General features: G+C 47.1%; 1 protein-coding gene and 1 pseudogene across 1 annotated transcript in view; one reads left to right on the top strand and one right to left on the bottom strand.

Moving 5' to 3' along the window:
• megf6 (multiple EGF like domains 6) overlaps positions 1–26,962 on the top strand; it is a 611,064-nt gene that overhangs the window by 141,954 nt on the left and 442,148 nt on the right.
• On the bottom strand, positions 21,296–21,397 carry LOC116990673 (annotated as a pseudogene).

Raw genomic sequence — 26,962 nt, 5'->3', positions numbered from 1 at the left:
CTGCTCCTATACTCAAATCCTTTTGCTATGAATGCCAGCATACCATTCGCTTTCTTCACTGCCTGCTGCACCTGCATGCCTACTTTCAATGACTGGTGTACCATGTCACCCAGGTCTCGTTGCATCTCCCCTTTTCCTAATCGGCCACCATTTAGATAATATGTGCTGTGTGCATCTACCCAATCTATTCATCTCATGATTTTATACACCACTATAAGATCACCCCATCCTCCTGCACACCAGGGTGTTGCGTCCCAGCTTGCTCAACCTCTCCCTATAGCTCAGACCCTCGAGTCGTTTGTGAATTTTCTCTGCACACTTTCCAACTTGACAACATGGTTAACACTATCCTCCAAATGTGGCCTCACCAACGTCTGGTTAACCTGCTTCTGGAGGTACAGATGAACTGTCAGGACTCTGATTGAAGTCTAGGCATGATTCTGCAGCTGATTCCAGCTGGGTGCATTCAGCAAAAGTCTGCATTTATATAGAATCCTTAATATCCCAGGGTGTTTTGCAGGACCGTCATCGAAGAAGATTTTACTCCAAGCCACATGAAGTTTACTTCAATTGTCTGATTGCAACCCTGATAGCCGAAGCTTCAGTTTCGAAAGCACCACGCTCTGGAATCTCTCACTGATGGCCCCTTATCTCATTCATGGTCCTCCTTTATAAGTGTTCAAAAGGGAACTGCAGATGCTGGAATATCGAAGGTACACAAAATTGCTGGGGAAACTCAGCGGGTGCAGCAGCATCTATGGAGCGAAGGAAATAGGCGACGTTTCGGGCCGAAACCCTTCTTCAGAGTTTGCTGAGTTTCCCCAGTAATTTTGTGTACCTCCTTTATAAGTTGCTGCTTTCACCAGTCACCTGCTCTAAAATCCTCTGGGGCTTCCTGCTGCTGAAGAATAGGTGTATTTCTGACTTTTCCCTACACTTACAAGGATGTTGCCAGGACTTGAGGGTCTGAGCTGTAGGGAGAGGTTGAGCAGGCTAGGACTCTGTTCTCTGGAGTGCAGGAGGATGCGGGGTGATCTTATAGAGGTGTAAGAAATCATGAGAGGAGTAGATCGAGTAGACGCACTGTCTCTTGCCCAGAGTAGGGGAATCGAGAACCAGAGGACATAGGTTTAACGTGAAGGGGGGAAAGATATAATAGGAATCTATGGGGTAACTTTTTTCACACAAGGGATGGTGGGCGTATGGAACAAGCTGCCAGATGAGGTAGTTGAGGCTGGGATTATCGCAACATTTGGGAAGCTATTAGTCAGGTACATGGATAGGACAGGTTTAGAGGGATATGGGCAAACGCAGGTCAGTGAAACTAGTGTATTTGGGACATGTTGGCCGATGTGAGCAGGGCCTGTTTCCAGACTATATCACTCTATGACTATGACTTAAAGGTGCTATTAAATGCTCTTGTTCAAAACCCGCTGATTGTATTGTTCATGTGATAGATGTTAAGGCTGTGCTTACGTTGGAGTGTAACTGAGTGGACATATTTATGTCACAGTCTCCACCTTGTATGTGGTTATGGTCGCTATATACTGCACATTACAGCTTTACACATAATCAGGCAGAGGGGAATACTCGCTGGTGTGCTGGAGAGCAAATAGCAGCTCAGAGGAAAATATGAGAACCAGGAAATCATTTATTGAAAATACAGCCATGCATCTAAATAGATCCAGTCAGCACATGATGTGGAAGGGCTCCATTGACTGAAGCATTTTTAGGTTCTTGTCTTTGGCACCTGATTCAATTAACTTCAGTTGGGGTGGAGAACAATTGTTTTATGTTATTTTTGATCCAAAAGCCAGCTATGAAGGTCGGACCTAAACTCACATTCGAGACTGGAATTTCGATTTGGACCACGGAGATAGTGCTGGAAGCCGGCTCTGCTCTCAGCCAGAGTCAGCCAGACTGCCTTTCTTTCCTGAAATCCCTCACATTTTCATCCCTTTTAACCTAAAGGTCCTTAACTTGGAAATACAAGAAAAATAAGTGAAAAACAGACTGCTAGTGCTCTTCAGCTGCATCATCGAACACTCACTCTCTTTATCCACTCCATCCCACATAATGCCATGGCTCAGGGCAGTCATCGTCCCTGGGTTATTCAACATTGCAAATCCAGCCAGGAGGTTGTGATACTTCAAACCTGATTTTCATCAGATCCAGGAGCAGAACAAGGCCATTTGGCCCATCAATGATGGATGATCTGTCTTTCTCTCTCAACCCCATTCTCCTGCTTTCTCCCCATATCCCCTGACACCCGCAATAATCAAGAATCTGTCAATCTCAGTCTTAAAAATAACCATTGTCCTCCACAGTCTGTGGCAATGAATTCCACAGATTCACCAACCTCTGAATAAAGAAATTACACCTCATCTTCTTTCTAAAGTTACACCTTTTAATTCTGAGGCTATGGCCTCGGGCCCTTGACTCTCTCACTAGTGGAAACATCCTCTCCACATCCACTCTATGCAGGCCTCTGCCCTAACTTACATACAGTAGATACAATCCCACCTCCATTCCCACCAGCCGCCTTGGGATACTGAAGCCAAGTACCCTGCTCATACTCTGCTCAGTCGACCCGGACAGTTTACACACTGCACTGGCCCCCTTTCCAGATGTTGATTTTCTTTTTCCACCACTTGTACTTATGTGTGGCCTGATCATAGTCATTCACGGTCTGATCTGACTGGATCGTATGTCAACAGAGTTTTTACTGTACTGTACAGGCCCTTCAGCCCATCGAGTCTGTGCCGACCAGCCACCCCCACACACTAGCACTATCCGACACGCGCTAGGGACAATTTACAACTTTTACCGAAGCCAAATTAATCTACAAACTTGTCCATCTTTGGAGTGTGGGAGGAAACCGCAGCACCCGGTGAAACCCCACACGGTCACAGGGAGAACGTACAAACTTTGAACAGACAAAAACCCATAGTCAGGATCGAACCTGGGTCACTGGCGCTGTAAGGCAGCAACTCTACTGCTGCACCACTGTGCTGCTACAGTACTTTAATACTACTGGGCAAACACTGACTGGAGAATCCTTCTGTTGTTACAACCCTCACATGTTGCAACAGCCAGCCCCTGCGTCTGGAAGCAAGGAGTGAACTTCTTTCTCATCTGCTTCTTTCTGTCTGAACAGCAAGCTGACATACTTGCCACAACAAGGCTGGCCATTTGCCTGAGGCTTGACATGGATTAGTGGTCTTGTGGACAAAGGAATGTGGGGTGGGAAGGAGTCAAGAAGTAGGATTTGCTGCCAGTGTGGTTTACGTTCTGTTGTAAATAGTGGCTTGTTGAACATGTTGTTATCCTGGGTGAACCAGTTGTCTTCCTGTCCGTTGTTTCGGTTCCGCGTTTAGTGCAGCACCTCCTATTAGTTTAGTTTAGTTTAGTTTAGTTTAAAGATATAGTGCGGAAACAGGCCCTTCAGCCCACCGAGCCCGCGCCGCACGATAACACTATCCTACGCACACTAAGGACAATTTTCAGTTATACCAAGCCAATGAACCTACAAACCTGCACTTCTTTGGAGTGTGGGAGAAAACCAGACCCGGAGAAAACCCACGCCATCACGGGAGAACGTACAAACTCCGTACAGACAGCACCCGTAGGCGGGATTGAACCCGGGCCTCTGGCGCTGTGAGGCAGCAACTCTACCGCTGCGCCACCGTGCCGTCCTATTCCTCACTGAATACAGATAAAATTCACAGCATAGGAGGAGGCCTCTTGCCCATTGTGCCCCTGCCCATTGACCAAAAGTTACTCAGTCTGCCTCACTTACAGCACAATATCTGTAGTCCACTGGTCACAAGGTGATGAGATGTCTGTCTCCACTCCCCATCCAGGCACTACCACCACTCCCTGGATGAAATATGTTCCCATCGTTCTTCTTTCAATTCTAGTAAATTGATGCCTCCTTCCTGACACACAAATAGAGTGAATCAAACAGACCCATCCAGACCCTTCATTTTAAACATCTGTTATCAGCCACTGCCATTCTACAGAACAATCCATGCCCATCCTGACTCCCTGTGTCCTCACTGTGGCGTTTCAGTCTGGTAAATCTCTGCACTCACTCCAGCACGTGGCCAGCAAGTGTCACTAACCTGCTGAGGTTCTACCTGTCCCCGGTGTTGCAAAGGATGGGCCTGGTGCAGATGCCACACAATGTGCCAGTCAGCTGGACATTGCCGCCCCATCTGTCATTCGTAGAAAGGTTCTTCCGGACCAACAAATTTGACCACAAGTCCATGGGGCAGTGAATATCCTGCAGGCACTGCAGGGAAATGACAGCATGGATCCTGTGACTGTTTCAATGCTGTGTAACTATAACTAACTCACTCAGTCCAAGCATGTCTATTATAACTGCAAAAAGTATGAATTTACACACTGCCTTTAACACCTGGGTGAAGAAAGGCACTATATAAATGAAAACTCTTTCCGCTTACTTGGCTAACATCTTCCAGTCACACAGTTTCAGACAGCAACATTAGCCATGTCTGATTGCTGACTGTGGACTACCCAGCCCGTTCTCTGATGTCTGACACCTTACACCAGATGGCCTAGATCATTGGGCAAGAAATATCAGTTATTGGGGGCAGATGGATTTAAGATGCAGATCAGAGAAGAAATACTGAATAGTCAAGCACTAACTGGCTTACTCTTGATTCCATGTTCAAATTAGTGCAGTTAAAACAGCGGATGGGTATGGAGACACAAGGAACTGCAGATGCTAGTTTACAAAAAAAGACACAAAGTGTTGGAGTAATTCTTCAGACTCTTAAGACTCTTCTCCCAGTCTGAAGAGGACCCAATCCAAAACTTCGCCTATCCATGTGCCTGACCTGCTGAGTTTCTCCAGCGCTGTGTGTCTTTGGCTGGCTTGGGTATGTTGGCTACCTGACTAGTGTTAGAGCCTGTGATCATTGAAGCAGTTTAAAAGCATGTGAAGTGAATGCTTTTTGTTCAATACCTCTTACTCCAGCCAATTACACTGAGTGAGAATGGATGGAATACAAACACAACCCTTTGCAACAGAACCTAGGCAGGAGAAATGATCCAGGGGATAAATATTTTTTAAGTTGAGAGAAGTGGCAAGGAATGTTGTGACTTCATTTTAAGCAAAGCTTTGAAGTTAGGGGTGTGTATCGATGGAGAGAAACCGATCCAACTTCTCAATAGAGCACGCAGCTCTCAGGAACTGCTTGTTGTGGTCTGTTAAGGAACTGAGGAATTTGTAAAGCCAGCTTCACTTTGATGATGTTACCCAAACTCCGGAATTCCAAATCCCCACCCTCCTTTAAAACAAGCAGTTGTTTATGATCTTCACCCTGTGAACATTGCAAGTTAAGGAATTTAATGTGCATTCCTTTTGTTTTAATATTCAAAACCTCCAAAATTGCGCTGTGAACGAACATTAATTTTCAAAATGCAAGTCAAATAAGCCCTTCAGCCCAACTTGCCCACACCGACCAACATGTCCCAGCTACAACAGTCACACCTGCCCACTTTTAGCCCATATATCCCTCCAAACCTGTGCTGTCCATGTTTCTTATGTTCCTTTAAGTTCGTTAAGTGGAGCAACTACTGACTCAATGCGACTTGGGAACAGAGTAGGTTTGGTCCAAGTGATTTCATGGGTCGGGGAGCTCTGCAGAAGCTCATCAATGCCTGTCCTAACAGTTCCTTATATTCATCGATGTCAAATTACATTTGTGTGAAGCATCGGGAGTTGCAAGTGTTTGTTACAGTGGTGTCCATTAGATCTTCTCCTCATCTAAGAAATTCTTTGAGGATGAGGAACTCTTTGAGGAAAACCATCTATATTGAACATGGAGTTTGATGACATCACCTCTTCATGTTCTCCAGAGATGCTGCCTGGCCCGCTGAGTTACTCCTGCACTTTGTGCCTTTACAGTATATTGAACATGGGATGGGCAAGGAGATGGAAGGGGTAGAGCTTGATGATGGAGATAGGTTTCAAGGAGAAACCTAGGTGAGAGAGGGATGGGGCAAGACAGCTCAAAGAAAGGCTGCCACTTGTAGAGTGATGCCAATCAGGGATCTATAGTGTAGCACCACTGATTATTTGATGTATGAAAGAGTGCCTGCTAAAACGTTGGACTGCAACGGTGTCAAATACTGAGCACTTTGAAAAATTTCAACGCCTAATTGAGAGAAAACAGGAGAGATTTTACAAGAGTGGTACTGGGGGATAGGGAACTAGTTGTTTGGTAAAACTATGATTTTACTTCGGAGTCACGTTAGTGACTACGTGAAGACCCCGTCCAGCACGCATGCGCGACATAGCGTCTCACGCAGTGCACAGCGACGGACGGGAGTACGAGCTCTCCTGCAACAATTTGAAAACAACCTTCAGGTAAGCAAATCTTACTCTGAGGACATGGTGTTTTCGAAACCCTGTTCTGTTTTATTTTTAAATAGGAATGGAACAGGGAAAACACCAAGGAAGGTCATTCCCGTCGGGCTGCTATGGACCAGGAGGGTTCCAGCAATGGGGGGCGACCGGCGGCACCTGGACCGCACAACGCTGCGGTCCACAGTCACCGACAGCATTCCGAGCCGAGCCCAGCGCCGCTAGCATAGCTCAAGGGAACGTTGGAGACCAACTGCAGCGGGCTGGATGTAAGGCACACGGAAGTCAGACCGGCCGGTTCACTCAGAAGAGCCCGGCACGGTAGACTCCCGCCCGAGAGCGGCTAAAGGTGACCGTTTCAAGTCTTATGGAAAGGCTCATGGAGCAAAAGCTCCAGCGAGACTTGCTCCGGGAGATGGGGCAAGCTCGCCAAGGGAGCACAAACACTCCCGCTCCAGTGCACTAACAGCACTGGCCATCGCATCTCCCTCAACAGAGGGGAGCGTTGGTGACCAGGGCTGGGCTGGTCAAGAAGAGCTGGCTGAACAAAATCGAGAGTATGCTTGAGGTACAGGACCAGGAAGAGCTGCTGGGTGTGGTGAACCGCCACGTGGCAACACAACGAGCGGGACGGCCGTTACAGCCTAAACTGGCGGCCAGCTTACTACCTGTCCTTCAAACCTCTCCAAGACAGGTAGTCATTGAGGCATTGGACTTTATCACACCTCCCCAAAATTGCATTTGCTCAATGTGCCTGCATTGCCTGCACAGGGGGTACATTGAGCAGGGTATTTAAACCCAAAAAACTTAAAATTGCAAAAATTGTTGATACACCTGACATCGGCTATCACTTCACATGCTCATTCCATGGACAGGGTTGACATGCCAAAACACCCTGGCTCTACTGTGCAACACAGTATGTGATTGGCAACCTCCGGAAGGAGATCATAAGACCTGCCCTCAACCTAAAAAAATTGCAGGACTGTGTAGAACGCCGGCCTCAGAACCACAGATCCTGCTATTTGGCAAAGAATGACCAAATCAAGCCTAAATTCTGGACGAAGAATCCAAGGCATTTGGCCTCATGAGTGCAGGACCTGGAATGAGCAAACCACGCAAAACCCAGACAGCAGTACCTCTACGCATCCACCAGTAGGCGTCTACTTCATGGTACTGGTGAAAGCTCGGGGCCCGCATACCATTCCCGCAAGTCTTTCGGGACAAGACCCAGAGCGGGCCCCATGGAAAATGCGCCACCCCCCAACAGCACCATACCGACAGACAAGGAACCAGAAACCGAAGAAATGAACACACCACCAAACAACAGTGGAGGTAGGTGGGTCTGGTTCCTACCATCACATAAAAGGTGAAGGGATTGTGCTAACAGGGGGGGAAACTACACCTGTTTTTGGAAACATGAAGAACTATCACACTTGGTAGCTATATACCAAAAAGTATTCAAGGATAAAAATTGAATTTAAGAAAAACTTGCCACCAGTTCAGCATGCACCCCAAAGGGGTTTACCCTCTCACTAAAAAGAAAACATGAGGGACAGGCTGAACTGGAGAAGTTATATACAAAGGGGTCATAAAGAAGTCTAAATATGAACCTTTGGAATTCGTATTAAATTTACTAAATAAGATGGTGAATGTCGCACCATCATTGACTTAACCACATTGAATACTTTCGTCAAGTATACACACTTTAATGGAAAACATTTGTAACTGCCAAACAATGGATTTTCTAAGGATACTTTATGGTAGGCATCGACTTAAAAGATGCATACTGTTCAGTACCCATTCATAAAGATCATCAGAGATACCTAAAATTTTACCTGGATGGGGTAACTATGGCAGTAACAAATTATTGACTAATGGGCTAATATGAGCCAAAACTGTTTCCCAAGATATTTAAACCAGCCCTGACACTATTAAGGAAACATATTGTCATGGCATATCTCGATGATATTTAACAATAGACAAAACCATGGAATTAGCTAATTCAGCAGCATTAGCTACTAAAAACTTATTTAACCTTGGGCCTTGTCTACATCCAGATAAATCTACAACTATGGGCTATCTGGTATTCAATTAACTCAGTCCACATGTCTACAACGTTGCCAAAAGAAAAGTCAGCAGATTGGCACAAACCTGTAACAAATTAATGGTTAACAATCAACCAACCATTCGACAAAGTGGCAAGAGTAATTGGGAAATTAGTAGCAGGATTATCAGCTACATAACTTGGACCTTTGCATTAGAGCAAAGATGCTAGTGTTTTAAACAACATACAAGTCACTTTGACTGAACCATGAAATTGCCTATTTTCAGACCTATAATGATGGAAAGAGAACATTTGGCATAGTTTCAATCCCATCATTTATCAATAACCCATATCCAGAACAGGTGGTAGATGGACTAATCTAGAGTCATCACCACTACAGACACTGGACATAAATAGTTGGAAATGTTGAGTGCGTTCTATGGGTAAAAAGCATATTGTTCAAAAGTGCACCATTTTGCATGTTCGTTTACAATTTGACAACATCACAGTGGTGGCCTATACTAACCACATGGGCGGGATAAAATCGATATCATGTGACAATTTGATCAACACAATCTGGTAATGGTGTGTCGATAAACATATTTGGCTATCAGCAAGTTACCTACCAGGTAAGCTAAATACTGTGGCAGACATGTTAAACCTCAAAGTATTTGCTGAAATTACAAAGCAATATGGAACACCAGATATCGATTTCTTTGCATTCCGACTGAATCACCACGTACCGATGTATGTGGCTTCGGAACCAGACCTTGAGGCAGCGGCGATGGATACATTCTCGCTGAACTGGGAGGGAACTCATCTCTATGTTTTCCCCCCTTTCTGCCTCATCAGTCAGGTACTACGCAAAATACAGATGAACTTTGCTTCGGACTTTTGGTAGTACCCGACTGGCCTACACAGCCATGGTTCCCAGTGGTCCTTGACAGGGTCATTGAAACCCATGACCATTCCCAGCAGACCAGATCTACTGATCCACCCTGTATCAGGCGAAAGTCACCCATGCCATGACAGAATAAGCCTACTGGGTTGTAGATTCCAAAAAGACCTTTTGATGGACCTGGGATTGTCAAATAGGACCATGGACACGATGATAGCATCTCACCGACTTCCACCAAGAAACAATATCTCTCCAGTATAAGAAAATGGGAAACATCCTGTTCGAGAACAGAGACAACCTACTAATCAACCACCATATCTATGTACCGGAGTTCCTGGCCAGCCTTCACCACGATGAAGGTCTGAACTATAGCACTATCAAATGTGCTAGAAGTGCACTGTCAGCCTATCTAAGGCAGGCACCAAGGGAAACAGGCCATAGGGTCTCGTCCACTGGTGGCCAAATTAATGAGAGGTACCTTCTATTCAAAATCCCCTAGGCCTAGATATACCTAGATCTGGGATGTCAGCGTTGTCCTGACATACCTAAGGGAAGGCCACCAGCCAGATCCCTTACTCTGTAAACAGCTACGCTGTATACGGCCATGCTGATGGCTTAGTCTCAGCATAGGGTCCAGTCCTTTTACCTACTCAGGCTGGACAATATGGTCGTAACATCAGACCAAATAACATTCACCATTCAGGAGCTGGTAAAACAGAGTAGACCAGGAACTTCAGGACTCATTATGGAATTCCGGGCGTACCCACCTGACCACCGTTATGTGTCATGACTCACCTTCTACAATATATCAACACAACCTAAAATTCCCGAGGGAGACAAGAAGCAATGGGTAAGCCACAAAAAAGCCACTGGGTCAGGGTACCGAGTCAAACCATCTCTAGATGTCTCAAACAGGTATTGGGAGCTGCTGGAGTGGATACCGATATTTACACATCTCACTCCACCAGAGCAGCATCCATACCGGCGGCTAACAGTGTGGATGTGCCATTGGACCTACCCTGGTAACAGCGGGGTGGTCCATGTAAAGAACTTTTCAAACATTCTACAACAAGCCATTATAAAACCTGTTTTCACTTGCAGAGAGAATTTTAGACGCTGCAAAAAATAGATAATTTAAGCCCGGGGGAGCATTAATGTCTTTGTTATTATTTTCAAATAATACCATTGTTGTTTTACAAACAGATTCATGTTTGATTACGATAACATACTTCCTCCCTTGGATGACTTCGGCAGCGAGTGAAGTATGGGCTGTTACACGGTTTGAAATCACAGAGCTTTAAAATCTTCACGTAGTCACTCACGTGACTCCGAAGTAAAATAGTAAGATTAAACGAGAACTTACCAGTTTGAAGTTTGATCTGTATTTTATGAGGAGTTATGATGAGGGATTAAGTGCCCTCCGCTCCCACCCTCAATTACTGGTATCTTAGTTCTCCTTATCTTTACTATGTTAATTTCAATTATTATGTTTTCTGTGATTCCACACCACTGCTTTGAAGTATGTCGCGCATGCGTGCTGGCAGGGTCTTCACATACTCCCTCATCGCAACTCCTCATAAAATACAGATCAAACTTCAAACTGGTAAGTTCTCGTTTAATAGTAAGATTAAACGAGAACTTACCAGTTTGAAGTTTGATCGTTATTTTATGAGGAGTAACGTTGAGAGATTACGTGAAGAACCCCGCCAGGACGCATGCGTGTCATTCTTCAATGCAGCGGTGTGAAATCACAGATAACTGTAATGACTAAACATGGTAAGATTAGAGAAGAGATACCAGTTGAGTATATGATCAAGGGTGGGAGCGGAGGGCACGTAATCCCTCAACGTTACTCCTCATAAAATAACGATCAAACTTCAAACTGGTAAGTTCTCGTTTAATCTTACTATTTTACTTCGGAGTCACGTGAGTGACTACGTGAAGATTTTAAAGCTCTGTGATTTCATGCTGTGGAAACGAGTCCATGCATCACATCTGCATTGATTATGGGGAGAATAGTGTTTACATCATTAGACATCAATACGATATTGAAAAACCCAACGATAAATATATTAACACCAAATTATAGCCCCTATTTATGGGGTAAATTATATTACAGAACTTAAAATTGTTTCTGGAAATGTTCCAGGTTCAATGACTGGTTCGTTATAAAATCGTTGGAAAGTTTTCTCCGTTGACCATCCTGCTGTCTTGAGGATTTGGTCCATAGGAACATCCAACTTCATAGCTGCCGATGTAACTGCAGCCCTGGTGGAGTGAGATTTAAAAATGCTAGTGTCTACTCCAGCCTTTATTAGGACCTATTTTAGCCATCTAGAGATGGTCTGGACTGTCTGGACTGGACTGTCACTGTTTTGAGTGGCTGTTTGTAGCTGATTAAAAGTGACATTTTTTTCCCTCTGATGATCTTAGTATATTCCATCTATAATAGTAAGGGTGTTACAATACAGAGACGATCATCTGTCGGGTAGGCCCTGAATTCTGTTTTTAGGCCTGCTGACCCCTGTCTGTTCTGTTTGACTAATTCATTGATGTGAAAAGTTAAATTTCCAGATGAAATAGTCATGTTGTCCAGCCTTAGTTTCTGTAGTGACTGGGCCCTTTGTGCCGTGACCAAGGCCATCAGCATGACTGTTTTCATAGTCAGTTTCTGTAGGGACAGAGCTGTAGCTGGAGACCAGTTTCTTAACATGGTCAGTAAAATGCTCACATCCCATATTTGGGAGTACCTGGTTCTTGGGGGATTAACATTAAAAATGCCCCTCATGAGTTTGGTTACCAGGGTGTGTCCCAACAGAATGCCGCTCTGTTCCTTGCCACAGGTATGTTGACAGAGCACTTCTGGCGCAGTTGATGGCACTATGACTGAGCCTCTCATTGTAATGGAGGCTTGCCAGGAATTCCAGAACAGACGGGATGTTCATAGATCTGTGGGTGATGTTTATTGTTGTGACAGTACTTCCCATTTCATGATGACACCAAGTACTGTTTTTTGGTGGACTGTCTGTGGGCCGCTGAAATAATATCCACTGTTCCGTCCGTTAGTCCCAGGTGTAGTAGAGGTGCTTTCAAACTCTACAAATTAATAGGTTTATATAATTATGACATGGGTAACTTCCCCTTGTTGCGGGATGAACCAGTAAATTAGGTCTATGATGGCTGGTGATGCATGGTTCTAATACAATGTCGAGTATCACCGGGACCCATGGTTGAGTAGGCCAATCGGGTACTATCAAAATACCAGACGCGGAGTCTTGCTGTATATTCCTAAATACCCGACTGATGAGGCAGAAAGGAGGGAATGCATAAATAAACAATCCCCCAATGCAGCGAAAATGCATCTGTTGCCACTGCCCCAGGTTCTGGTTCCCATGAACATAATTCGATAACTGGTGTGAGCCTGGATGCGAATAGGTCGATATCTGGTGTTCCATACCGTGCTGTAATTTCAGCAAATACATTTGTATCCAACATCCATTCAGTGTTTTCATTGAATTTGCGTGACCTGTTGTCTGCCACTAAATTTAGTTTACCTGGTAAGTAGGTAGCTGATATCCAAATATCTCTCTGGATACACTATTGCCAAATTGTGTTGGCCAGATTTTCACATAATGTCGATTTGTTTCCACCCATATGGTTGATATACGCTACCACGGTGGTGTTGTCAATTTGTAGTCTAACATGCTGGTGATATAACCCAGAACAATATGACTTAAGGCCATGGAATGCACTTAACATTCCCAGGTAGTTTATGCCCAGTGTTTTTTAATAATGATGCCTCCTGTGCATTCCATCTCCCCCACAGCTGGAGATGGAATTGGTAGCACCCCATCCAAGTGCACTGGCATCAGTTTGTAGTTCCATAGACGGGTAGCTGATAATGTTTGGATTGGAACAATGCCTAATGTTATCTTTCCACCATTTTAGTTCCATTATGGCCTCTGTTGGTAGCTTCATTGGTCTGTCAAAATGACCACCATAATTTTTTGAGTGCTCGTATTTTAGCCCTCTGTAATTTTTGATAATGTAAAGGTCCGATATGTGTGGCTGGAAACGCAGCCACTATTATGCCAATTATTCTTGCTACCATTCTGATGGATGGTTTTGTGATGTCAATGATTTTGCTGCAAGCCTCCATTAAGGCTGTAACCTTTTCTTTCGGCAAAGTCACTGACATGTGAACTGAGTTAAGGGTGAACCCCAGATGATCCATTGTGTTAAATAACATCTGTGGTCACCTCTAATGGGTACTGTATAGTAAGCATCTTTTAAATCGATGCTTGCCATGTAGTACCCCAGGAAATTAATTGTTTAGCAGTAACAAAGGTTTCCATCTAGTAACGAATATATAGTACAAAAGTATTCAAATTAGTCAAATCTATGATGATGCGGCAACCACCATCTTGTTTATGATAAAGATTTTGGACACAAATTCCTGTGATTCGTGTTGGGTTTCCTCCATTACTCCTTTTTTATATGGCCACTGTAGTTCAGCATGCGCTCTTGATTTTTCTTTGCCTGTAAGCACGAACATTCGGTTCGGTACATGCTGAACTGGAGGATTATGTTTTTGTATAAATTCTATGGTATAACCCTATACTTCTGAAAATATAAGTGTCGGTAGTTAATTTATTCCATGCATCCAGATAGAATTGTAATCTCCAACCAACCTCGTAAGGAACCAGACCCACCTACCTCCATGGTTACTATTGGTAGGTTTGTTTCGGCATCCTCCGTGGACGTTGAGGCGCCGGTCTCTGGATCTGTAGTTGGGTCGGTGTTGAGGGTTAGCGCATTCCCCAGGAAGGCCGGTCTGGGCCATGGCCTAAAAAGACCGATGTTGAGTGTTCCTGGCCTTTGAGCTTTCACCAGTTTGTCTTGGCCGACTGGTGGTGCGTAGGGGTGCTTTTTCTGGCCCACGTAGTTTTTAGACGTTGCTTTAATGAGCCCCAGGGTTTTACCCTCTTCGTCAAGTTCTTTTACCTGCTTTGATAAGTTGCCTCCAAATAGTAATATTGGTGGTTTGGAGGTTCCAGGTTTGCATAGGCCTGCAAATTAGAGTCTAAAGCCGGTTGGATGGCACTTCTTCCTAATGCTGTTTACTCGTATTGGTAGTTGCAAAATAAAGCCAGTGCATCCTGGTGATCTTGTGTCATGTCTTTTTTGTTTATTGTGCGGGCAAAAACCGTAATTCCCGCTGTTGGGACTTTCAGAACTTTCTGTAGTTTCAAGTCCCTGGCTCTGATTGAGGCTCCGACATGTTTTCAAATACACTGGTTGACACTGGGAACATTCAGTGGTTTGCAATTCCATGGTAGTAAGTGTCTTGCTGTGGTGTCCAATAATGCCTGTCCTTATAGCTGGTTGAATGACAAGTAGTCGATACTTGCAGCTATTTTAGGTTCCAGGTTTTGGCCAGTTTGGTCGGGTTGAATAAACTGGGACATCATATCCAATAGGTTTTCTTGCACCCCATGTGCACTAGGGGTATGTTCTGCACCCCTCTTCAGGGTCAGCCCAGAATTAACCCCCTGTACTCCCCTCTGATGAGGGAGAAACATTGTGCAGCCCTACAAGAGGTACTGCTGTAGGACTTACTAGCTGCCCACTGTGACTAGTCTCCATCTCCCAGAGCCTGTCACTTTGGAGTACTTGCTCCAACAGCCACTCCAACCGGCTCCAATGCTCTCGGGCACTGGCCGTCGCGGCTGCTCCAGTTCCTGCAGCCGCTCCAACCGGCTCCAATGCTCACGGGCACTGGCCATCGCGGCTGCTCCTGAAGTCGCTCCTGTTTCAGTTCCTGCAGCCGCTCCAACCGGCTCCAATGCTCACGGGCACAGGCCGTCGCGGCTGCTCCTGAAGTCGCTCCTGCTCCAGTTCCTGCAGCCGCTCCAACCGGCTCCAATGCTCACGGGCACTGGCCATCGCGGCTGCTCTTGTTCCCCGCTCCCAGCCGCTCCAACCGGCTCCAATGCTCACGGGCACTGGCCGTCGCGGCTGCTCTTGTTCCCCGCTCCCAGCCGCTCCAACCGGCTCCAATGCGCACGGGCACTGGCCGCTCGCGGCTGCTCCTGAAGCTGCTCCAACCGGCCCCAATGCTCACGGGCACTGGCCGCTCGCGGCTATTCAGAGTCGGACTCATCGGAGTCAACTACTCTGTTAGTTTTTTGCTTCGCTCTACTGCCCGGCCGTGGCCGGTGCGGGAGCGAAGTCGGGCACAGCTGTTCCCATTTCGGGGGATTGGCGTGCCGTTGGCTGCTGCTGCTGGCTGCCCGCAACTCCGCGGTTCTCCCCCGCCAGCTTTTTCGCAGCCTTCGTGGATCTGGTCCATGTCTCCACCTGTAAGGTAAGTGGAAGGAACGCAGAGTCTCCTTACCTGCTGTTCCCGGCTTTCAAATTCTGCCGCTAAGGGTTCCCCCTGCTGTGACTCGTTGCAATGCGTGTAGCGATATGACACGCATGCGTCCTGGCGGGGTTCTTCACGTAGTCACTCACGTGACTCCGAAGTAAAATCTTACTATTGTTCTTTCCCGAGTGAGAACTTGGCAGGGCAGTTAATAAGAGGTGTTTAATATTGTGTGGTGTTTAGCAAATAAATTGTTTCATCTACCAAGTGTATTGGCAAAACCAAAAGACACAAAAATATTTAGCAAAAAGAGGTAAGATGAAAAAAGTTATAAATTAGAGTTAGGAGTTGTGAACTGGAATGCACTGCTTGGGAAGGCAGTGGAGCAGATTTGCTGTAATTTGATCTACACTTGAAAAGGCAACATTTACAGGGCCTTTGGGATAAGAGCAGTGAATGGGGCTAGTTGGAGTTCCTGGCTTGGGGATAATGGGAAAAATGAATTCCTTCTGTAGTATAAAATTGTTTGACTTAACTTTCTCCTCCCAACTTGCAAGTTTTGCCTCGGATAATCCAAGGATCCATGATTCGGCTCGGCCGACATTACTCTGATCCACTGGAGCAGTTCATTTTACGTAGGAAGGAACTGCAGATGCTGGTTTGGACCAAAGATAGACACAAAAAGCTGGAGTAACTCAGTGGGGCAGGCAGAATCTCTGGAGAAACGGAATGGGTGACATTTTGGCTCGAGATCTTTCTTCAGACTAATCTAAAGAAGGGTTTCGACCCGAAACATCACCCATTAGTTCTCTCCAGAGATGTTGCGTGTCCCGCTGAGTTAAGGGCCTGCGACTCCATGCGGCAAGCGTGACCTAAAGGGCCGGTCCCACCAGCATGCGCCTGCATGCGGCAAGCGCGACCTAACCAGAAGCGGGAGCCGCGCAGAGGTCAAGTGAGTGACATGAAATTTGAGCGAAGTCTGCGGGAAGTTCGCGCGTGACGTACGGCGTCGATGCGGCTGCGGGCCGGCAGGCCGTTGCCGCGCGGAATTTTTGAACACGGTCAGTTTTTCGGAGCCCCGCGCGATGTCGGGACCAGCTCCGCACAACTCCATACAGCTCCGGCAATCGAAGTGGGACCAGCTCCGCGAAGCCGTACGGCTCAAGCGACCACGTTCGGTCGTGCTTGCCGCATGGAGTCGCATGCTCGTGGGACAGGCCCTTTACTCTGCAGTTCTTTTTATGTTCCATGTAGATACTTATCACTGTGTCGGGACACAGGGAGTTGAGAGCATGCAGTGCAGTGAGGATGTGGATGAGGAACGTCCACTCATCAGGCATCAGTGCCTGCAAGGGTGCATGACTGGCATGTGGTAGAGTTGCTGCCTCACAGCGCCAGGGTTCCATCCTGATTCGGTGCTGTCTATATGGTGTTTGTACGTTCTCCCCATGACCTGCATGAGTTTTCTCCCACACTACAAAGACCTACAGGTTTGTAGGCTTGGTATAAATGTAAATTGTTCCTAGTGTGTGGAGGATGGTATTAGTGTGCGGGGATTGCTGGTCGGCGTGGATGCAGTGGGTGGGCCGAAGGGCCTATTTCCGTGCTGTATCTCTAAATTAAACTAAGCATGTGTGCTATGTAGAACGCCTGATATTAGTCATCATATATTTTTATCGACTGCTGATCAACTTCATGTTGAAATGGAATATAAATCTGTCCAACTAATGCTGACTATAAAAACACTTTACAAAATATACTTTTAAAAAGAGTGTCTGGATTCTGCACTGCCGCGATGAACAAAACAGGATTGTTCCCACTGCATCTGTAAAAATAGGTGAGCAAGCCAAAAATACCCCCTGGGTGGCGTGCCTGAGACTGTGATTGAGTGTGTGCCACTTGGCCTGTGGACTTCACCGGAAAACCTTCCTTTGGCCGTAAGTGAGTAGGCATGTTGGCGGCATTAGATGTGATCTTGATCTTCCAAACTTTGGTTGGACAGGTTCAGAGGGATATGGGCCAAAAGCAGGCAGGGGGGACTAGTGTAGATGGGACATGTTGGTCGGTGTGGGCAAGATGGGCTGAACGCTGTATAATTCTATGACTACGAATATTACTTAAATCTATCTAAAACTGTCAGTCAAGAAAGAGGAAAATATACTTTTCTACAACACATCTCTCTACCTCGATTACCTTTGAAGTGTAGTGACTGTGGAACCTACAAATAATAGGTTAAATATTTTTGACATCTTGGTTGAAGGATAAATATTTTGACCTGACTCTTGAAACAGGAGAAGGGTCCCGACCCAAAGCGTCGCCTATCCATGTTCTCCAGGGATGCTGCCTAACCCGCTGAGTTAATCCAGCACACTGTCTTATCATGGAGCAACACTCCTGGACTTCTTTGGATGTACCCATCAAATCCATCAACAGATGGACGTGATCATAATATCTCAACTGAAAGTTTACTTTAGTTTAGTTTAGAGATAGACCATGGATAAAGGCCCTTCAGCCCATCGAGTCCATGCTGACCACCGATCACTTGTTCACACTAGTTCTATGCTATCCCACTTTTGCTTCCACTCCCTACACACAAGGGGCACTTTTACACAGTCATAGTAATCTACACGGGTACACGGTGCAGCAGTGTTAGAGTTGCTGCCTTACAGCGCTTGAATACCCGGGTTTCATCCCGACTGTCTGTACAAAGTTTGTACATTCTCCCGGTGACCTGCGCGGGATTTCTCCAAGACCTTCGGTTTCCTCCCACACTCCCAATGTGTACTGGTATGTAGGTAAATTGGCTTGGTAAATGTAAGAATTATCTTTAGTGTGTGTAGGATAGTGTTAATATGTGGGGATCGCTGGTCGGCACAGATTCAGTGGGCCACAGTTGCCGTGCTTATCTCTGTATCTCTAAACTAAACCAAACCTGCAAGTCTTTGGGATGTGGGAGGAAACCAGAGCACCTGGAGGAAAACTACGTGGTCTGAGGGAGAATGTGTAAACTCCACACAGACAGCACCCGAGGTCAGGATCGAACCTGGGACCCTGGAGCTGTCAGACAACAGCTCTACCAGGTGTGTTGTCCGGTGAAACACAGCCACATTATTCAGTAGCATGCTGAAGGATTGATGTACAGGAGTATCAACCCAGGTTATGAGCCCACACTGCTTGTCCTTGACCCACTGAGCCATGGGGTAGCAGTTTGCATTGTGAGTCCATGAGGGGTGGTGGTACCACATGTTGTGTGGTGTTACTCAAAAGGAGAGACATCTGCAGATATCTGCAGGTGTTAAGATAGATATTCTGGTTGGAGGTCAGTGGAGTTCTGCAGGGATCTGCTGGTACCTCTGCTGTTTGTGATATATATAAACCACCTAGATGAGTTGGTGAGTAAGTTTGCTGATGATACCAGAATCGAATGAGTTGCAGCTAGTGAAGATTTCTGTCAGAAGATACCAGCTGCAGAAATGGGTGGAGAAATGGCAGATAGAGTTTAACCCAAGCAAGTGTGAGGTGTTGCACTTTGGGAGTTTGATTAAAAGGAGAAAGTATACAGTTAATGGCAAGACACTAACAGCTTCGATGTGTAGAGGGATCATAGCTCACTGAAGGTGGCAACATGGAGATAGGGTGGTAAAGAAGGCGGAGGATATGCTTGGCTTCAATGCGAGGGACAGTGAACATAAGAAATCATGAGGCAGCTTCATTGAGCTTGGTTAGGCGGCATTCTTTTTTTGCATTTGGAGTATTGCATGCAGTTCTGGTCACCCCATTACAGAAAGGATGTGGAGGCTTTGGAGAGGGTGCAGGAGGTTTACCAGAATGACACCTGGATTAGAGGGTTTCAGCCACAGGGAGATATTGGATAGACTTGAATTGTTTTCTCTGGAACTTTGGAGGTTGAGAGGAGACTTGATCGAAGTATATAAAATGATGAGAGGCACAGAGAGGGTAGACAGTCGGGACCTTTCTCTCAGGGTGGAAATAACCACCACAATAGGGCACAGCTATAAGGTGAGAGGGGGGAAGTTTAATCAAGATATCTAGGGCGTCTTTTAGCACAAATTAGTGGGAGTGCATTGAGAGGGATGACGCATATAATAGTGGTGTTTCAGAGGCTTTTAGATAGGCACATGGAAGTGCAGGGATTAGAGGGATATGGATTATGTACAAGCAGATGAGATCTGTTTAACGGCATCATGTTCGGCACAAACATTGTGGGACGAAGGGCCCATTGTTCCTGTGCTGTATGATTCTATGTTCTACATCATTGAGCTTCCAATGAAGGTAGCAAAGTGAAAGAAGGGAAAGGCAGCTCCTGACTTGGGAAGACCGGATCCTCTATATTTGATGCAATTTATACTCTACCACGATCCTGGCATCGGGCAGCAGCTGAGGGGAGACAGAGAATACGGATACCCCAAAGAATAATCCAATTTATTTTCACTTTGCCCTGCTACACTTAATTCACAGTGCTTTGCCTGTATGAGACTAGGCTGTTTATATGTCTGTGAACTGGTTCATTAATGCTACACTAACTACTCATTAAGAGGCAGATATTGTGAGCAAGAAATTCTTTCTCATTACACTACAAATACTAATCCAGTCTAATTGCTCTTTAGGCACTTACTGCAGGGCACTCTGAATTTGCTTTGGATCCAAATTAAATATATGTGATGTGCATGTGATATATATACAGGCAGACATGTCTGGATGTGTGGGGTATTCAGCTTCACGTGGTGAGCCAGGGTTAGCTCTGCCTGACCTAAAGGGGACCAGTCTAGGAGGGCATGAAAGCAGTGGCAGTCTAAGTGGAATTATTGTGTGCTCGAGTAATTCAGCCGGTCAGGCTGGCGGTGAGGAGGTCTATCCGGGTCCGGACTGAACCGTCCAATCTCGACCAGGTGAACCGCGACTGGGACCTGCCTGCAGGGTCGCTGAAGGCGTCGCACAGCATTGCGTATTTTACCGTCTTCATTAGGAGCTTGGACGTGCTGTCCAGTCTGTTGTCAGCACTGCCGGATCGTCCAGCCGCATCAATGATGCATTTAAAGTCAGAACGAGCTGCCGGGACGTGGCCAGCATCAGTGTGGAGTTGCTGGAGAACTGCCAGCCGCTCGCTCTGCACGGGTGAGGCGTACACATTAATCAGCCGGAGCGGAGAGCAATGGTATATTACATCCACCACCAGGAGACGTCCCCAACCACCTCGCTGACCTCAGTGATGACGAAGCTCCCTCCCCACAGCAAGATCCCCAGACTGGAAGCACGACAGTCATTGCCCCCGACCACACCGATAGCAGCGGAGGTGTGGCAGCCCGCACTCCTGCAGAAAAGTCACGTCAGCCTTGACCTTGGCCAGGTGCTGCAAGGCATTCACACATCGCTGAGGTCCTTCACACTGACTCGCAGGGTATTGTGGATACCCTGTCCTCCCGCTCCAGTTGCTGCTGCCATTGTGACTGGATGAGGTGTTAGGTTGGCTACCCAACCAGCATAGATCCACCTCTGAACCAGCAACTGACAGAGTCCTCATCACCTCAAACTTCAATCCATCCGAGATCCACGATCCACGACCCATGCTCCTGGGAGACCTCCAGAACTGTTCTGATAAGAACAGACAATCTCTTTTACTCAAAGTAGCAACAGATACTACACTTGACCTTAGCCAAAAGGCAGAGAAGCAAGACATTCTCCCAAGCTCCTGGGAGAACCGCTTTTTAGATCATGGTCTCTCCCCTTCTCTGACCACTGCTTCCTTCAAACTTCCAGTCCCCTACAGGAGGACCGGAAGGTAGGCCGAGGGACGTGGAAGGGACCCCAGAAAAGGTTGAGGAGTTAAAAAGGGACTACGCATGTTGAAGAATGGTGAAGCCCCTCTTTGACTCCCCGACACACTGGTGGGAAACAACCAAGAAGAACATTAAGAGGTTCTTCACATTTAAAGGGGTTCAGAGAGCAAGACAGAGTCAGAGGGAATTGTATCAACTCCAGGCAGATTTGCAGCAACTGCTCCTTCTGCAGTCAAGGGGGGTGGATGTGAAGGAGGAACTTAGTGAGTTGAAGGGCCGGCAAGCTTGGCACTTTACCTCTGAATCCTCCAAGATCATCTTCCGATCCAGGGTCTGCCATGTGGAGCAGGATGAGACGTACTAATGCTTCTTCTTCCATAAGGTTCACAGGGGGAGCTCTGTAATGAACAGCCTTAGGGAGGAGGACGGCTCGGTAGCATCCTCGCAGACGGACATGCTGAGGATCTGCAAATCTTTTTACACAGGTTTGTAAGACAGAAAGGCCACAGACAGCACCGCCTCCCTGAACTTCCTGTCCTCTATCACGGAGGTCTTGGAGTACAGCAAGCGGGAGAGTCTGAACCAACCATTGACCCTAGAGGAGCTGACTGGCTCCATCCGTTCCTTTGACTCGAATAAAACTCCCGGAAGCGAAGGCTTACCGGCTGAGTTGTATTCGGCTCTGTGGGACTGGGTGGGCCCGGACCTGCTGGAAGTGTACAACGACATGCTTCTAGCCGGCAGCGTGTCAGACTCCATGAGGAAGGGCAGCATCACCCTAATCTACAAGCAGAAGGGGGAGATGAAGGATATAAAGAATTGGAGACCCATCACATTGTTAAATGTAGATTACAAGATCCTGTCTAAGGCCATCGCCAACCGGGTCAAGTCTGCTCTAGGACAGGTGATCCACCCGGACCAAACCTGTGCTGTACTTGGCAGGAAAATCTCAGACAGCCTAGCGCTGCTGAGAGATACCATCGCCTACGTGCAGGACAGACGGGTGAATGCCTGCCTAGTCAGCTTAGACCAGGAGAAGGCCTTCGACAGGATATCGCACACGTACATGAGGGACGTGCTCTCCAAAATGGGCTTTGGGGATGGAATCCGAAATTGGATCAAACTGCTCTACACCAATATCCGTAGTGCCGTCCAAATCAATGGGTGGGAATCAGACAGTTTCCCTGTAAGGTCTGGAGTCAGGCAGGGTTGCCCTCTCTCTCCTGTCTTGTTCGCCTGTTGTATTGAACCTTTTGCCGAGTCCATCAGGAAGGATGCGAGCATAAGAAGAGTGACATTGCCAGGCAGTGGAGGCATTCAAGTAAAAACCTTGAAAAACCTTGACCATCAATGGATGATGTCGCTGTCTTCTGCTCGGATCCAGGGTCGGTCCGCAGATTGATCAGCATCTGCGACCAGTTTGAGTCGGCCACGGAAGCCAGGGTGAACCGCAGGAAGAGCGAGGCCTTGCTCTTTGGCAACTGGCCCGACGGATCTTACGTCCCCTTCACCATCAAGCCTAACTTCTTGAAGGTGCTGGGGATCTGGTTCAGGGAGGCTGAGGCGAGTGACAAGAATTGGCTGGAGCGGATAACCAAGGTGGGGAAGAAGCTGGAAGAAGCTCCATAATGGGGAAAAATTTGGTCATCAGGTGTGAGGTGCTCTCGGGGCTGCTGTACTTGGCGCAAGTGTGGCCTGTCCCTCCCCCCTACGCCACAGGGATCACCCGGGCCGTCTTCCAGCTCATCTGGGGGTCGCGGATAGACCGGGTGCGACGTGCCACAATGCACAAGTCGGCAGACAACGGGGGTAAAAGCGTGCCCAACGTCGCCCTCACCCTGATGGCCACCTTCGTGTGTGGCTGCATCAGGCGGAGTGTAGAGCTAAGGCACGTGGGCACTAAGTGTCACTATATGCTGAGGTTCTACCTGGCCCCGGTGTTGCGAAGGATGGGCCTGGCGCAGATGCCACGCAATGTACCAGTCAGCTGGACATTGCCGCCCCATCTGTTCTTCGTGGAAAGGTTCTTCCAGACCAACACCTTTGACCACAAGTCCATCGGGCAGTGATCAGCATGGAACGTCCTGCAGGCACTGCAGGGAAATGACTCTTTGGATCCTGTGGCGTGGTTCCCAGAGCAGACTGCCCAACTTGTCTGGCAAAATGCCTCATCGCCAGAATTCACCAACAAGCACCAAGACCTGGCTTGGCTGGCGGTGAGGGGAGCCCTCCCAGTCAGATCCTTCCTGCACCATCGGAACCTCACTACCAGCACACGCTGCCCTCAGAATGTCTGCTATGGAGAGGAGATGGTTGCCCACCTATTCGCAGAGTGTGGATTTGTGAAAAAATCTGGAGAAGTTTGCAAAGATCCCTGTTACGGTTTATCTCAAACAGCTCCGTGACAGAGGACTATGTGATTTATGGACAGTTCCCAGGGACGCATTCAGAGACAGATGGATGTCATGTGCTGGAAGGTCATCAACTTGGTTTAAGATGCTTCTTGTTCTGCCTGAACCTTGTTGACCTCCCGACAGAGTGAGATGTCCAGCAGGGAATGTTGCCAACTGGCCCCCTCCAGACTATGTGCTGACGGACGTACTGAAGCTCGGTGCAGCCAACGCCAAAGCTCTGTGGGGGAAGACCTCAGTCTACATAACTACACAGTACATAACTAAAACTCTGATCTTCTGCTCTTCCGGTTTGCGTGGTTTTTCTATTTGTGCAAAACAGTACACGATAGCGCTATGATTTTTCGCCACCTTACTCACCATTCTCCTGTGCTGCAAGTGCAACAAGTTTTGTTCCGATCGATGGTACATTTTAAAACTTATTAAGGCTTAAAAATCTTAAAACCGCGCATGCGCAGATTGGTTTCTCCTGTCATTCAGCGTCACACAGATTGGTCTTCTCTCCTGTCAGTCACCGCGACGGTCAGGACGGCGACACCCCCGCCAGCACCAGGGCCTCTCCCATCTCACTCACAAACTCCTCTCTGCCCTCCTCACAGTAACTTGTCTACTGTCTCCCCCACCACTGGCAGCGGCCGCAGTGGTGGGGGGTTCAGTGGAGACCCTGGTCCCGTCTCTCTCTCCCTAACTCAACTCTCCCCCTCACCCGCCCTCTGCGGCAATGGCGGTCCCGTCCACCCGTCCCCCCGGGTGAATGGCGGCGACCGCCTGTCCCCTCTGCAACCGCCGCCGCTGCGGTAACTCACCCTCACGGCCCTCTTGGAGGAGATCTTCTCCACCAGCTCGTCAAAACTCGTGGTGCCCACCATGACGAACACCGACTCCATCCCCCGACTCCAGCCCGGCAGTGGCAGCAGCAGGCAGGCAGGACGGGGATGGGCCGAGCGGTGGCTAAGCCGGAGTGGGCAGAGGGAGGGAGGGAGAGTTGGGTTGTAGGGTGGCCAAGCAGTTTGTGCGGAGTTTGAGTAACCCACAACACACACACACACGATGCAAACTGGTCCAATCGTCAAGTCAACGGGATCTAAACCACAGCTAACAATGAATGACCTGCGGAGGAAGGAACTGCAGATGCTGCTTTTAATGGAGGGAGGGAGTGTAGGCGAAAGGAGCAGGAGGGAGAAGTGAGGGAGGGATTGGGGGAGGGGAGGAGGAGAGGGAAAAGGAGAGGGAAACAGTTGGGGGCTATGCGTGAGTGGTGGAATATGTGTTAGGGGAGCAGACCCTGCACTTAGTCTAGTAAAATTATAAAATTCAAATCTGAGGAGAGAAATTAGCCGAGGAAAGAAATCTTGGATTTCTAATAACAAAGGAGGAATTTAGTGAAGTGCTGCCGGGCAGGAAATATTTCCTAGTTTTCATTATGTGATTGAAGTAATATAAAACTCCATAATCCTGTTACATTTTCATTATTCTTCTGATATTTTATACACCATATATCAACAGTTAATTGAGTCAAATCCCCAGTTGAAAGACCTTTTCAGTGAGTCTTGGATCAAGTTCCATCTTGCTCTGGTCTCTGTGCGCGAGTCTATATTGTGACTGGGATTCTGTGACTGTTTGATTTGGATCCAAGATTACTCACTTCAGGTGCCTGAAGCAACAAAACAGGGACATAAGGAATAGTTTAGAAGATGTGTGCTTTTTACTAATGTCAATTTAGAATTTAATTACTATTGAAATAAACTGGAGGAGCCTGTGGTGTTACCCTTCTTAACTCTGCACCTTGGTGATTGCCAGTCACCCCCCCCCCGGACACTCCTTCCCCCAGTGACTGATCTCCCCCATCCCGAAAATTGCACTGCTGCTACTGTATATACATATATATATTTTACTGTTCCATTATTCTGTGTTCGCACTTCTGGGTGAAATACTAACTGCATTTCATTGTCTCTGTACTTGTACACTGCACGATGACAATAAAAATTTGAATCTGAATCTGAATCTGAGGAGCACAAAGCATCTTCTAAATTGTTGGCATCAGCAACTAGTCCTTTCCATGCTATGAATGACCTCTTAAAGAGTCATTGCAGTTCTGCCCTTTCAGTTGTGGGTTACCCATACATTGTTGCCTTGAAGTCTTCAGCTTTCTCCCCCGTGCTCCTCTCTGGCAATGATGTTCCACGGTGAGGAATGGTTTGGCAGGCATTTGTGTCTGGCATTACCACCCAGGAGCCCCATGCAGAGACAGTGATTCCCCACCGGGATGTTAGATACTTGCAGCTCCTCATCATTCTGCCCAGGCCACTGACAATAACTCAAGCGTAGACTCTTTCTTGCAGGAGTCACAAGATGTCACGAGTTAAAGTGTGTGAGTGTGGCACTGCTAGAACCACTGTTTTTCCAATGAGACCTTAAACCCTGTGTGGTCCCTTTGCAGATCCTTGAGTATTATTTTGGAGAGTGTAATTTATTGATACAGCATGGAAACAGGCCCTTCGGCCCACCGAATCCATGTTGACCATCCATCACCCATTCACACTAGTTTAATGTTACCCCACTTTCGCATCCACACCCTGCACACTCGGGGCAATTAACAGCAGTCAATTAACCCACATACCTGCATGTCTTTGGGACATGGGAGGAAATCCGCGCAGTCACGGGGAGAGCATGCAAACTCCACATAGACAGTGCCTGAGATCAGGATCGAACCTGGCTGTCTTGCGCTGTGAGGTAGCAGCTCCACTATTGTGCCTGAATAATACGCAAGCTCAACTGACAATCTGGTTATTCAGCCATTTATCGTAGATACATTGCCTGAATTTACAACAGTGCGCGCATGTTTGAAGTATTTCATGGACTGTACTGTGCTTGAAATGAGGTCCAGAGTTGTGAAAGATGCTAGATAACTGCTGATTCTTTCTCCTTTCTTTAGCTTCTGAATTGCTGCCTTGAGTAATGATTGCTAATGTGATACAAGCCGTGGTATTGATGCTCTCTGCCTGTCTCAGCACCTTAGTAAACATTGTTATTTCCCTTTTGTGAAACAA

The sequence above is a fragment of the Amblyraja radiata genome, chromosome 31, assembly GCF_010909765.2.
Source record: "Amblyraja radiata isolate CabotCenter1 chromosome 31, sAmbRad1.1.pri, whole genome shotgun sequence".
In the NCBI taxonomy this organism is placed as follows: domain Eukaryota; kingdom Metazoa; phylum Chordata; class Chondrichthyes; order Rajiformes; family Rajidae; genus Amblyraja; species Amblyraja radiata.
The sequence above is the reverse complement of the archived record's forward strand: the minus strand, read 5'-3'. Positions and strand labels throughout refer to the sequence as shown.